Here is a 13,298-nt window from a genome sequence, read left to right as displayed (position 1 = left end):
TCAGCCTGGCCAGAGTGAATTTCTGTCTAGCTGGCTTGTAGGAAGCACAGAGTGCTTCACAGTAACACAGAGAGGGGAAAGAAGGTCAATCTGAGAAATATTTTAAAGGAAAAGGAGAAAAAAGCTGGAATATTTAAAAAGAAAATACTCTATTGTGCTGATTTCCTACAGCAGCACCACCAAATCCTTACCAGCCATGAATCTACTTCTATAAAAGCCTAAAATAATCCCTGTGAAAATCTTACTGAGGAAGGCCTCACCCAACAGTCTGTGTTCTTGCTGAAAGGCATAATTTAATTCACCTGCAGGACATACACACCTCATCATGACCACATACACTGTTTTTCTTTCAAAAAATCCACACATGTATTCCAGAAGATTTTGATCTTGTCAGGTCTTGGACCAAGTCACAAAAGCACTTGCTCAGGAAATCACAGGGGAAAACCCTACACTGGTGCTAAACCAGGACTTAGTTCAGGCTTTCTTCAGCAACAAATGTAAAAGAAAGAAAACAAAAACCAAAGCATCAGACTGCAAGAGGCTCCATTTTTCACTGCCTAGGTCAAACTTACTGGCTTCACTCCACCTTTTCCTGATACAAACATTCTACAACCAGAACCAGTAAGGATAACCAGCTGCAGCAGACTCTAAGCCTCGCAGGGTATTCAGAGCTTCACTGGAGCTGTGGATCCAGATCCTCATCCAGCACAAGCAGAGCTCCAGGGAGCACTGGAGGGGGATCCATTCATGGCACTTCCCAAACTCTGCCCTGGAATTTGCTGTTGGACTCACACCAACTGCTCAATCACCCAGTGATTTGAAATCAAAAGAATAAAGCTTACAGGAAAAGAAAGCGAATAAAAATTAGAACTTAGCATTCAAATATCCATAGTGAGAGAACTGGGAGACACTTCACTTCTCCCAAGTTTCCAAGGAAAGAGGAAGCTTGATTTTCTAATACTTGTCCAGGCACACCAAGATGCAGAAACACTGATGGAAAATAAATACAGATATTCCTGCTGCAGACCATTAATAGAATAATGAGATGTCATTAACTTGTAAAAAGAATTTAAGGAGGTAACATAATTTGAGGATGATTGACATGTGGAAGAAAAATACCTATATAGTAGTTTCTCATTTCATTAAAGTGTTTAGAAAAAATCTTAAATATTTAATCCAAATTTTCAGTCTCTAGTTCATGAATTACCCATAAGTAACTTAATTTTCTCTACTCTCAAGGAAAAAAAAAAAAAAAAACTTCAGCAAAAGATGAGGAAAACGAGAAAAAAAACCCTGCAGACAGTTAAAGGGCCAAGCAGTATTTTGCACCTCACTCCCAAATTTCTGATTTTAGGGATCAAATAGAGACCTGGGAATTTGTAAAGGTTTTGAGTTCACATCTTACCTCTAACAGAGAGCTGGGCAAGAAATCCATACCCCAACCAGCTTCGTCATCTGAACCCTCCAGCAGCAGGAAACAGAACTGCTCAGTCCCAGAACAGCACAGAAACTTCTCAGAGAAATTGTTTTTATGAGAAGAAATTCTTAGCAAATAATTTCTCTTTAGGTTTGTAGCTCTTCCATCGTGTTACAACACCCCCAACCTTGTGTTATTCCTGCAGCCTGTTAACTACACCAGAACCCTTGTCCCCTAGAAAATGTTAATAGGATTCAGGTGGCTGATCCAGGTGTTTTCCATTAGGGGAAAACACTTTTTAGGAGGCCTGAATTAAGGTCTACAAAGCCCTTCCACACATGGGCTGTGCTGAAAACCCTCATCAAAGTATTGAATCCGTGAGTCAGGTGAACTGTTGGTGTGGGTGGTAACCCATGTGGATAAAGGTTATTTTAGATGAAATAATGCTCTTATTTTCCTCAGGGGAGGCCCATTATTTGTTTTCTCTATGCTTATGAAACAGCTAAGTGCAAAACATTTATGAAGAGAACCATCCCGAAGGAAAAAGAGTGAGCTCAGGAAGGCAGCTGGAGTGTAACTAATATCAACAGATACAAACATGGAGGGAACCAGTTATCCAAGACACATGCACTCATTAAATTAGCATTCCCTTCTCCATAAAAGCAGAATTCAGCAGTTTTGCCCCATTAAGTTGTGCCTTCCTGAACACACCCAGGAGATCTGGAGTGCTGGCTCAATGCTGGCCCAGGGATCTCGCTGTGCTTTAGGGACTGTGGCTGAGCTGCAGCACAGAACAAACCATCCCAGCCTCCCTTCCCGGGCTGCCTCCAGGAAAATATTTTTATTTTTTCCTATCCCAGATACTAGCTAAATTAAAGAACCCATTCCTACCCACCTCACTGGGTTCTCAGCTGGTGCAAGGCAGCACAGCTGCTTCCATTTCGGTGTAACAGCCCAGCTCTACCTCCACCTGAGCCCGGGCTCTGGAGCTGATGGACCCATTTACTCTGCTTGGGGGATGATGTTATTTCAGGCAATAAAGGGCCTGAAAAAAGTTATAAAAGTTTGCCTAGCTGCAAAAACTCTTTGAAGAGACCTGTTCTGTCTCAAAACCTACTGGGACCTGAAATGCATGGCCTGAAAAGCCAGTTTGCATGAAAGTCAGCTACAATAAATATTTGCTCCTAGAACACTCCTTTGCCTTTAATATAGATCTCGTCCATTAATGTCAAATTGCCCACAAAATTTGTACACTGTTAGTTCAGATCCTTTTGGGTTCTGTGCACTGTAACTGAATGGCACAACTCACACCTCAGAGCCAAAGCAATAGGGAGAAAATGCCTTTTCTGGGGCAGTGCTGGAGCAGGCAGTGGGTGCACCTGCAGGGAGGAACCTCACCTGTGCAATTCCCAAAAGAGCTGTTCCCTTCTCTGCCCCTGCCTGTTCCTGCTCTCCTCTTGCTGGCACCAGCACTCACAAAGCCACCACCACCACAGATCAGGGCTGGATTCTGACCTCTAAATAAATAAATAAATGCCCAATGGACAGAAGAGCTTCACCAGGAACCCTTGACAGAAGTGTCCTTTAGTGCCAAGTTTCAGTGTGGCCTATGCCTGGATAGATGGATGGATAAAGGAATATCTGTTTGGCCTTCCCCAAACCTGTGTCACTGCAGCAGAACACCCCTTTTGTTTTGATTTCCCCACTGCAGCATCCAGGAGGTTTGTCTCCCTCAGAAATCACCTTTGTGCCTCAGTGAAGCTGATCCCCAGGAGCAGCTCACTGCCTTCTCAGGACAGATTTCTTTTTGATTTTCATCCTTCTCCACCTCTCTGGGAGGATGGTGTGGGAAGCTCTTAAGTAAATAACTCAGCCATGATAGGGGGTGGAATGAGTGACATTTCTGGCTTCTCTGCACAGCCACCTGTCAAGACTCAGGTTGCAGAGAATTAGAAAGCTCAAAGTAATAGTGGTTCAGTGTCCCTGCAAGACAGAACTTCTCACTGTGACTGGCTCACTGTCAGTTTATAACCTGGAGCATGAAGTCTTTTAAATCCTCTGTAATTTTTGAACTGCAAGGGATTTGGGGATTTTATCAGTGAAGAAATAATATTGTTAAGGTTTCTTTCTCGCAAGTGTTTCAGGCTCCATAATAAATCTGTGAGCTCCTTGAGTTAGTTGGATTTGTCTGATATTTTAACATGTCAAAAGTTGCAGAACTGAAGTTGTGGCGTTTGTGTGCTGCCAGCACAACATCCCCCGACCACATCACGTGGGTCACAGCTGGATGGACAGCTATGCACAAACTCTCTGTGACATTAATTAGTTGGCTTTGTTTAGGGATAACAACACAGCTCAGCCAGAGTATCTAAGAGAGAAACTGTCTCTTGTGAATATATATATGAAAATATTTATATTCCAAGTGACAGCCTTGCTGCCCTGTCATTCTGATAAGAGCCTGATACCCCAGCCCCAGGAAAGGCTCTGATTCAAAACTCAGAGCTCGGAATTCTCTGCACCTTGGCCCTGTGCTGAGGCAACACCTGCTCACTGCTGTAACCCAGTACATTTGCAGGTTCCCTGCTTAACCCATGCACAGAAAATGTGATCATTTCTGCTCTAAAGACATTCTCACACAACAACCTGATCTTCTGTTTGAACCCATCCCCAGGCAGCTGATTCCTGTGCCAGAGAGTTCCCTCACCCAGCCACGTCTGTGAAGCACACACAGACCACAGTTCCCTCAGCACAAAGCCACATTAAACCCAGAATTTCAGCTGCAAATCCAGCCCAGATGAGCTGCAGTGCTGCTGCAAGGCACACAAGGGAGATTGGTTGCTGTGAAATGCTAAATATTATTTTTGCAGGGAGTCTTTTGTGTCTCTGAGCTACCTGCCTTGACAAAAAGGATTGCTGCCCACTAACTTATGGTCATGTTTACCACCTGAGCACAGGGATAATAACCTGTGCTGCTGCCACAGCCATCCTGGTACAGCTGCAAAGACATTTTCCTGCAACTCACCAGCTCAAACAAACGTCCACTCTTGTGTGGCCTGAGAAACGCAGCCTTCAAAACAACCCTGACCTCAGGAATCAAACCATCAGCCCCACAAAGAGATGAGAATGAAATGCCAAGCACATCATCTCAGCCAGGAGAAAGGTTATTATTAAATGTTTTCATATATATATTTATACACACAGATATATATCTAATATAGGAATGTGCTCAAAGTATTAATCAAAGCCATATTCTGCCTTGTCTCCCAGCCCTGCTTGCTGCAACAATTTGATTGTGGGTCCATGGGCAGAGAAAACACAAAAAGTCTTCTCATTCGAAAGACTGATAAAATTTAATTTGTGATTTTGTCTGATAAACACTTCAAACGTATCAAAATGTGGGGAAAAAAGCATCAAGCTCGACAAACAACATGGTTAAGGTGCAGTAAATGAAGCTGTGCCATGCAAATCCAGCTCACTGGGAATGGCATTTTCCAGAAAATTCAGGTGTGACCCAGAGCTCACAATGGCACTGGGAAGGCCCCAATTCCTGTTAATCGGCTGGGGAGATAATTTTCAGGCAGCAGAGTCAGAAGCTGTTCAAATTATCCTCCTATCCTGGAATCCTTGGGTTTTTTCTAGTTCCTGCTTTATTCAAAGGAGGAGGCAGGGAAAGGATTGAGCTGTCTTCTAAAAAGCAGCTCCCAACAAGTGAGTGGTGTTAAACACTGTAATAAATTGGGGCTGATTCGATTTGATTTGACTTCCACAATATCTAAGGGAAATGAAAATAAAGTCTGCAGGAAATGTGTCAGTTTTTCACAGGAATCAAAAGAGAGCAATTGTTTCTGTAACAATAATAGAGTTTGCCATAAACATTTCTACAGGGAAAACATTATTGTGCTCTGATCACTGCAGCAAATGGCATTAGGAAATATTCACATGGCAGGAGAAAATGATTTTATGAAGGTGTGGGGGGAGTTGTCTGTGTGTGAACACAAAGCTTGTGCAGACACATTTCTAGTTAAAGCATAAAAATCAAGCAAACAAAAGAAACCCCCCCAAAATGTCAACAAAAGAAATCAATTTCTTCATGGAATGAGAAAGGAAATAAAGAAGCAAAGGAAAAGTGAGGAAAAAAAATATGCTAACAAAATTCAATCTTTAAGATTTGTCTTTGTACAGAATAAAGTAAACATCTCTCTTCATTTAGGCTTCCAGCCATTTCCCTGGTTTGTTCTGCATGCCTGCATAATGTGAAACCTAATGAAATCCATTAAAAAGAGAGGAAATAAACAAAATTGTCCAGACTCTATAGTTATGGCATAATTCTGTCAGCCTTCAGATTTTCAAGGAGCAAAAGCTGGCAAACCCTTTTCCATTGCACATTCCACACTGATTAACAAAGCCTTCTGGTCTGCAAAGTGCTCTGTGCTTGATTTAGAAATATGCAGAAAACCAATTATTTCTCACAGAAATATGAATTAAAAAATGGCCACTGCACGGACAAGACAGCAGCAGCTCCCTGAATGGAAAAAACAGGTCAGCTCTCTGTCACCTGGTGCTGGCAACCCTCAGAAATCTGCAGTCATTTCCTGGGTCTGGAAAGCCCAGGAGGCAGAGAACAGGGTGGACAAAATGCTGGATGAACCACTAAAGTCTGTCCCCAAGAAAGATCATTTGGGCTTTCTGCATCACTCATCTCTGATATAATAATGAACTCCAAAAATACGTATTTCATGGTAGGACAGGAAGGAAAACCAGGATGATTTTATGATGTACTCCAATCATTGAAACCTAACATATACCACTTTATCCCACAGCCCTCAAAGAAACACCCAACCAAAGAGTGGGTTGTGCATCAAGAGAAAATACAAAAATAATGAGAAACAGCACCTGTTGGATATCCTTTGGTTCCTCTGCTGTGTCATAAGGAACAGGACATGTCCTGAAAGGCAGGAGTGATTTCCCCAACCAAATACAAATCTCTGTGTCAATATGGGAGCCAGACACACAGGGAAAAGTGCAACACAATTCTAATTGAATGGCAATAAAATATGCCTTTAATGTACTGAAGCACTTTGGAGTGACAGCTGTTTATTACCCAGCCTGGGCTGCAAGCATTACAGAACACAAATGTAATGCTCTTTTTCCTCTTTCCTTAACAAATATTTAGGGACTTTCAGCCTTTCATGTATCAGTCATGGGGACACACGTGGTTTTTTGGCCAATTGCTGCATTTTTCCTGTGGCTGAAGAGATGATATTTATCAGACTGGATCCCTTACTCTCACACTGTATCCATGATTTGTTCTTTCGCTAAAGAAAGCAACAAGTGGCTTTAAAGTGCTTCTTATTCTTCATCTAATTATCATCCTGTTATTGGCCAGTTCAGTCATGGAGAAAAACACAATTCCCAGTTGGAAGCAGCCCTTGATGTTTTTGCTACTTGAAGACTTCTGTACATGCTCGAGTGAGTAAAAAATCATCAATGCTGGTTTACTGGGCAGCTCAGCAGCATTCAGCCATGCTGAGACACACAGTTATCCTTAATAACAATAGCAACAACCTCAAATTGGGCATGGGGAGGGTTAGGTTGGATAGCAGGAAAAATTTTTTCACCCAAAGGGTTGTCAGTCCCTGGAACTGGCAGCCCAAGGAGGGTGGAGCCACTGTTCCTGAAGGGATTTAAAATCCATGTGGATGGGGCACTTGGGGCTTTCTGGGTTTCACCCCCTTGCTCTACCAAATTCTCGTTAAGTTCCTATTTTAAAATTCAGTTCTCTCTCTTTTTCCCAAATTTACCTATTAATGACATCGCATAATGATTCCATTCATCTCCCCCCTCAAAAATTTACTTCCACAGATATCAGTTTTATCTTTTAAGCAATCTCCATTTCAGCATTTCAAACTGAAAAAGTCACTTTTTCTTTTCTGAGGTAAAAAAGGGTCACTATTATGCTGAGACAGAAAATTCATAGAAAAAGAAACAAAAAGCACCTGTCACCTCATTTATCTTCAAAACAATCAATTCCACTGTATCAATATTTCTTTAAAAATAAAAGGCTTTCCCAAATTATGACCTTCTGCTGTCTCACTGCTATTTCATAGCTGCCTTGTAGCCTTGAGAAGAAAAAAGATAAAAAAAAGCTGCTCATTAAAGACAAATGTGTAAAGCCTCAGTCCCAGCAGCACAGTTACTTGCCCCAGCTCTTGCTGTGACTAATAATCACATTATTGTGAATGAAGAGGGGCAAGAGAAGAGTGGTGAGCAATGCAAAGAGAACTGGGCACATACATATCCATTATTGTCAGTGGATACCAAAAAAATACAAAAAGGTATCAAAGGGGAGACAGAATTCTGTTTGAAAGGCCACTGCTAATTCCTTTTCAGTTCAGATGGACAAATACTGATTAAAACTCGTGGCTAACACAATTGCAGAGGTAACTCCAGCAGCAGCTGCTCTCACACAGCCCAGGGGAGGGGAAACCAACCTGGGCTGGTCTTTGGAAAATTCCTTCTCCTTTCCTTTTGGAGTGGGACAGAAAATAGTGCAGGGCTGGGAGGGAGTCTGGGTGAAAAATGTGATTTTAGAGCTGCCATAAGCAGATTCTGCCCAAGGTCACCCTCCAGCGGGTGTGAAATCTCCTAAAGGCCTCCTCTGGATTCCTTTGGCACTGGAGGGAGATGGCCTAGGCTGGAAATATTCTGCCTTCTGTATTTCCCCACTTCCAGACATCAAGATATCCGGCCAGATTGGGTGAAAGAGTTAAAGTGACAAAGAAAAACCCTGATTTTTTACAATCTTACAGTCCCTACACGATGAGTGCATCCACCAACAGTGGGATGTTTAAAAGCTGCCTGGGAACTCGCTATAAAATTTAAATTTTGGGTGCCATGCACAGGTGTTCTCTGCTCCAAACAGCCCCTACACTCCCAGTACACACGTAGGGAAAGAGATCCGGAATTCCTTATGTTCCCATTCCCAGGACATCAACTGACAACAGGCAATAAACAGGAGAATTCTTGCAGTTGGGAACAAACTGGTAAAAAGTCATTCAACAACTACTAATTTTTACTAATTTTTCTTGAATAAAACTCCACCATTCCACTCTGAATGCTAAAAAATATACATATTTAGCAGCTGAATTTTTCAGAAAATATGCTTGAATTTTCAATTTGGAATGACTTTTCAATTTAAAATGTTGGTTAGTTAAGATTTCTATAATTGCTTAAGAGTAAAGCTGATAATCTACAATGACTTTAAGTGATACATTTTCAGTTTACCAAGGAAATGTCAAATTTCCTTTGACAACATGGCCTTTTTAAAGGCAGTCAAATTCCCTTTTTCTTTCTGTTTTTACAATATCAAACCATATATTTAGAAATCCATTATTTGCATGTTTGAATTCAATGCAATTCTTTACTTCAAAACAAAACAAAACAAAACAATAAAAAATAAAACCACCCACAGCAGAAAGCCTGGGAATAAATATAGGTCTCTTCAGATCAAAGGAATTCTGGAACAGAGCACCTGCATTTGAACTAGAGAGACATAGGAGTTTTACACAAGCTGGAGTTCAGACCTGATCCCAAACCTGTTTCAGTAAAAGGCTAATTTTAATGCACAAAAAGGGCCATGAAATTTATTCTTTATTACAGATTTGCTCTCCAGCTGCCCCTGTCTCACAGCGGTAAAAATAGACTTTCTTATTTCCTTGCAAATTCTGACAATTCCCACAACACTGGTTTGGGATTATCAGTGCATGAGGTTTGAGAGCTCTGGTACTGCATAATTCAGTAAAAACAAAATCTAAATTGTGTGGATAAGTTGATATCCTGCCCCGATGCCCTGCCCTCACTGCCCTCTCTGGGGGATGTTGCTGAGATTTCATTCCAGATTTGAAAACTGACAAACTCAGACTAAAGGGAAAAAGTGGAAGCCTGAAACCACCTGTGGTCTTTAGTTGTGAGCTGCAGCCATCAGGAGAGAGGTGGGGAAGCATTTCTGTGCATTCCAGAATGCAATCTTTCCTAAAAAATGCAACTTTCCTCAGTTTGCAGGTACCAGGTGTTACCACAGCATCACCTCACCTGATGCTCTGCATTTCTTCCATATTTTTCCTTTCCTCTTACAGCTCTCTGCTTTGCAATCACTTAACAGCCTCAGGTTCAGAAATATTGCTCATAAGGAGAGAAATCCTGGTTTTAGCTTGACCTTCTCTGAGTAAAAAAAAGCAGTGACCCTCCTTTCCCAAGCTGCTGTTGGCAGCGGTGGAAGCAAAACCCAAGCAGGGCTGCAGAGGACTGGTGGCCTTTGGGACACCCCAGTCAACCCCAGCCAGGGCTGGCCATGTCTGTGTTCTCCCCAGGGAGATTTTTTTCACAGAAGACTCCAGTTCAGTTAAAAGCAGGCTCAACCCTGCCTTTTTTCTCACTGAAACACCACTCACGTCACCAACTGTTCCAAAATAATTGTCAGTGTCAGTCACCACACGCAGAGCCAGGATGGAAAACAGAATCATTAATAACAGGATCCTTGTCAAGTCACAAATTAAAAGCCTCTTACCTCAGAAAAACCAAAGACCTGCTCTCTCTGCTGCTTCTTTCAGCTCAGCCAAAGAGAATAATTCAAGGCCCAGGTGTGTGGTGCTGGAGAAGGGAAGGCAATGGGTTGTTATGTGAAGCAGGTGTTGAGCATTGTCATAACTGAGGCCAAGTTAATAACATTCTAATGAGCAGTAATAAAGAGTCAAAAGCAATAAAAAAGGAGAAAATAATCTCTAGAGTAATCAAGCTGTATTTAATATACCCAGAGAGCAAAGGACTTTATTGAATGAAGGAGGAGGAGGGTGCAGGCAGGGAAAGCTGGGAGCACAGAGTATTGGCTCACTATTTTCACTGGAAAACAGGAAAAACTGTCACTCTCTAGAGGCCTGTAAACCCGACATTTTGATAAAGTGGTGAATTTCCCAATACCAGCACACAACATATCTGTGATCCCCAAAGCCTCTGGTGTTAGCTGGCATGAACAAAAATAATTCAACATCCACTGTTTGTCTTCTTTCACGTTTTGTTCACAACCAAACAACTTCCAAGAACCTGAGCCCAACCAAGCATAAGTGCACATTTTCAGAGCTGGGTGTCTGGAATACCTCCTGACAAAAAACAGTGAGGAGGAACAGGGGGGGCGTGGAGAGGCTTTGTGTCGCTAACATCTGTGTACAAACTGAAGTAGGGATTATTTCAGTAACATATCTTGTACAATAATTAATTTTTATTCAGCCTAAAATCAAGTCACTTCTGTCTGTGTGCAGGTATTAAGAGGGAAAAGAAACCTTGTGCTACTCAAAAGTATACACACAACCCAAAACAACACCTATTCTCACAAAGCTTTATGGTGTCTCAGGATTTAAAAATATACAGAATCTTGGTGTACCTGAGAATTAAACTTCTCTGTAAATCTTTGAGATTCACTTGAGAAAAGTTTGTGTTTCTTGGTGACAGCGTTCCCAGAGAGCCTGAATGGGCTTTTCCAACAGTGAAACCACGCAGAGGCTGGGCCAGCTCCACATCACTTGTGCTGCCAGGTCTCACACTCGTGCCCTGTCTTACTGCTCTGTCACAGGCACATTGTGGTCCACGTGTCTTTAATTTTGCATGGAAACCCATGCAGAACACATACACGATGGATTCACCCAGAAGACAAACACAAAAACGTGTTTATTTTTAAAAAATCTCCAATTTATATACGTTGTGTGGTTAGAAACTAGGTTGCAAAAATGGTCTGTGGACTTTGGTGACTGGTCTTAATTCAAGGTTTTATTTCAGCATTGCTGTGGTCCACAAGGTAAATTCTGTGCCTTGTGTCCCTTTTATGCACATCATGAACAAAGATTCAAGTGGTCCTTAAGGCAAATGTAACCTGTCCTCAGAGGTTCCCTGTGGGGTCACAGCATCATCTGCTCTTGTGGAGCTCCCAATGATTTTCAAATCCAGCCTCATCCAAACGTATTGGAAATCACTGGTGTTATTTCATGGATTTGAGTTGGGTTTGGATCATGACCTGTAAGGAAACATTCTAAATAATTCTGAAAGTGGAAAGAAAGGAGGAGCAGAGAGGCTCTTGTCTGCCTTTGCTCATTTTGTGACTCCCATATTTATACCCCTGTGAACAAATATTCTGAGGTCTCGAGCTGGCAGTGAAAAAGAACCATTTTCCCCTGTAAATATAAATTGGTCCTTCTTTCTTGCTGCAGGAATTAATTTGGTTGGTATGTTTCCTGCACATCTTGAACAGTGTTAGAAAAAACTACAGCAGACTTTTCATGGAACCCGGCACGGCTACACCACCTGTTAGAAAAGTTCCACAGTTTTGTGGTAATTAACATGCTTAGCATTGAACGTGTCTCTGTTCCAAACCTTCCTCTCAGCTCTGATTTCTCCAGAAACTCCTCAATGCATTGCTGGCAATAACAACAAAGAAATTACTGCACTGATTTAATTCTCTGACTCCTGCCTGCTGTATAATGTAAGAAAACAGCTTTCATTCTGTGCTATTTCGGGGTTTTTCGTATCAACTGCCTGCAAAAGTCTCCAAGATTTCTCCATCAGGGTTTTGATGTCTTGAATAAACCTCTCTCTCTGAAACTTCAGGGAGAAATCAAGGAGCCCAAAACTTCTGGAAATCAAGATATTGTGTTTATCTTTGATTTCTTCCATCTAAATCCTTAGGTAAGGAACTGGAGCCAGAGTGGCCCTGCCCTCATCCCTCCCCTGCAGGGCAAGGCCATCCATGTGCCACTGTCACTGTGCCAGCCCTGAATCCCTGCTGGTAATGTTGATTTCCCCATGGAAATGCCCAAATCCCAAATGCTATCAGAGTCAGAGGGGCAGTTTCAAGCCCTTGCTCCAAATCCTATTGGCTTCATTACTTGATTTGAGCTGGAAGGATGTGAAAAGAAACCTCAATAAGGATTCTGGGTTCAGACAGCAACTGTTTGAACAGAGAGGACATGAAATTGCTTGGACAATTTTCTTAACTCTTAGGTCTTTGCCTCCACTCAGTGAACTTTACTCTTGTGATTCAAAATATCATTATACTGCCATTATCATTACAGCTGAATACTTTTTCATAATTGAAGAATGATTTAGGAACTTAGTAGCTTGACATGGCGACATATTTTATCCTAACAACTCCTAAACATGCAAATGTGTTCTACATACTCCTTTTCCAGGAAACTAGAGAAAAAGATGATAGCAAAATTATTTAAAGAGAGATTAATCCACTGGAAAAAGCATTAAAATACACTGAAAGTAAATGTAATTGTTTTCAAACCCAATGTTTTCGTTAGATAAATTCAGCACTGGACAGGCTCTTTAAAAATCAATTTGTACTCGCTTCCTCTATAAAGATTTATCCCAGAGAAAAAAAAAATCCATTAGTATTAAAGTGCTTAAAAACTTGGCAGACTATCTCCGAAGGCATCAATTTCTACTGCTAATTAACACTAATTATTCACTCAGCAGTTGTAAGTTGCATTTGGTCCCTGAGGGTAGACGAGAGATTTGTCTCTCTCCGTCGCGGTGTGTTCCGTGTATTTGTTCCAAGAGATTTTCTCATTCGGGCATCCCAGTGACGTGCACTTGGAGATCTGCACAACTTCCCTCTTCTGCTGCCAGGAGTGGAGCAAGATTTTCTGGTGTAATATAAAGAGTCTGTGTTGTCCCTCAAGGGCCTGTTGCATGAGGGGTTTTATTTCCTCTGTTTCTCTCTGGTACAGATTCGACCCCACACGTTCTCTCGGTGTCCAGTGGGTTTAATTCAGCGTTCTCTGATTGCTCAGGCTTGAAGCTCCAACCTGGCTTTTATGCAGCTCTGCAA

The 13,298-nt window shown here is 41.8% G+C and overlaps 1 long non-coding RNA gene across 7 annotated transcripts in view; it reads right to left on the bottom strand.

Moving 5' to 3' along the window:
• The window catches only part of LOC138117103 (uncharacterized), an 81,690-nt gene extending 71,634 nt beyond the window's left edge, over positions 1 to 10,056 (bottom strand). For 2 of the 7 annotated variants that reach the window (XR_011154507.1, XR_011154510.1), the window contains exon 1: positions 1,406 to 1,800. This is a non-coding gene — a long non-coding RNA (uncharacterized lncRNA). Of the gene's footprint in view, positions 1 to 1,405; positions 1,808 to 9,983 lie in introns of those variants that run through there. The other 5 variants (XR_011154509.1, XR_011154511.1, XR_011154512.1 and 2 more) reach the window with 5 other exon arrangements.
• Between the last annotated feature and the right edge of the window lie 3,242 nt (positions 10,057 to 13,298).

The sequence above is a fragment of the Aphelocoma coerulescens genome, chromosome 11 (genome assembly GCF_041296385.1).
Source record: "Aphelocoma coerulescens isolate FSJ_1873_10779 chromosome 11, UR_Acoe_1.0, whole genome shotgun sequence".
Taxonomy (NCBI): Eukaryota; Metazoa; Chordata; class Aves; order Passeriformes; family Corvidae; genus Aphelocoma; species Aphelocoma coerulescens.
This window is presented reverse-complemented; position numbering and strand designations above follow the sequence as displayed.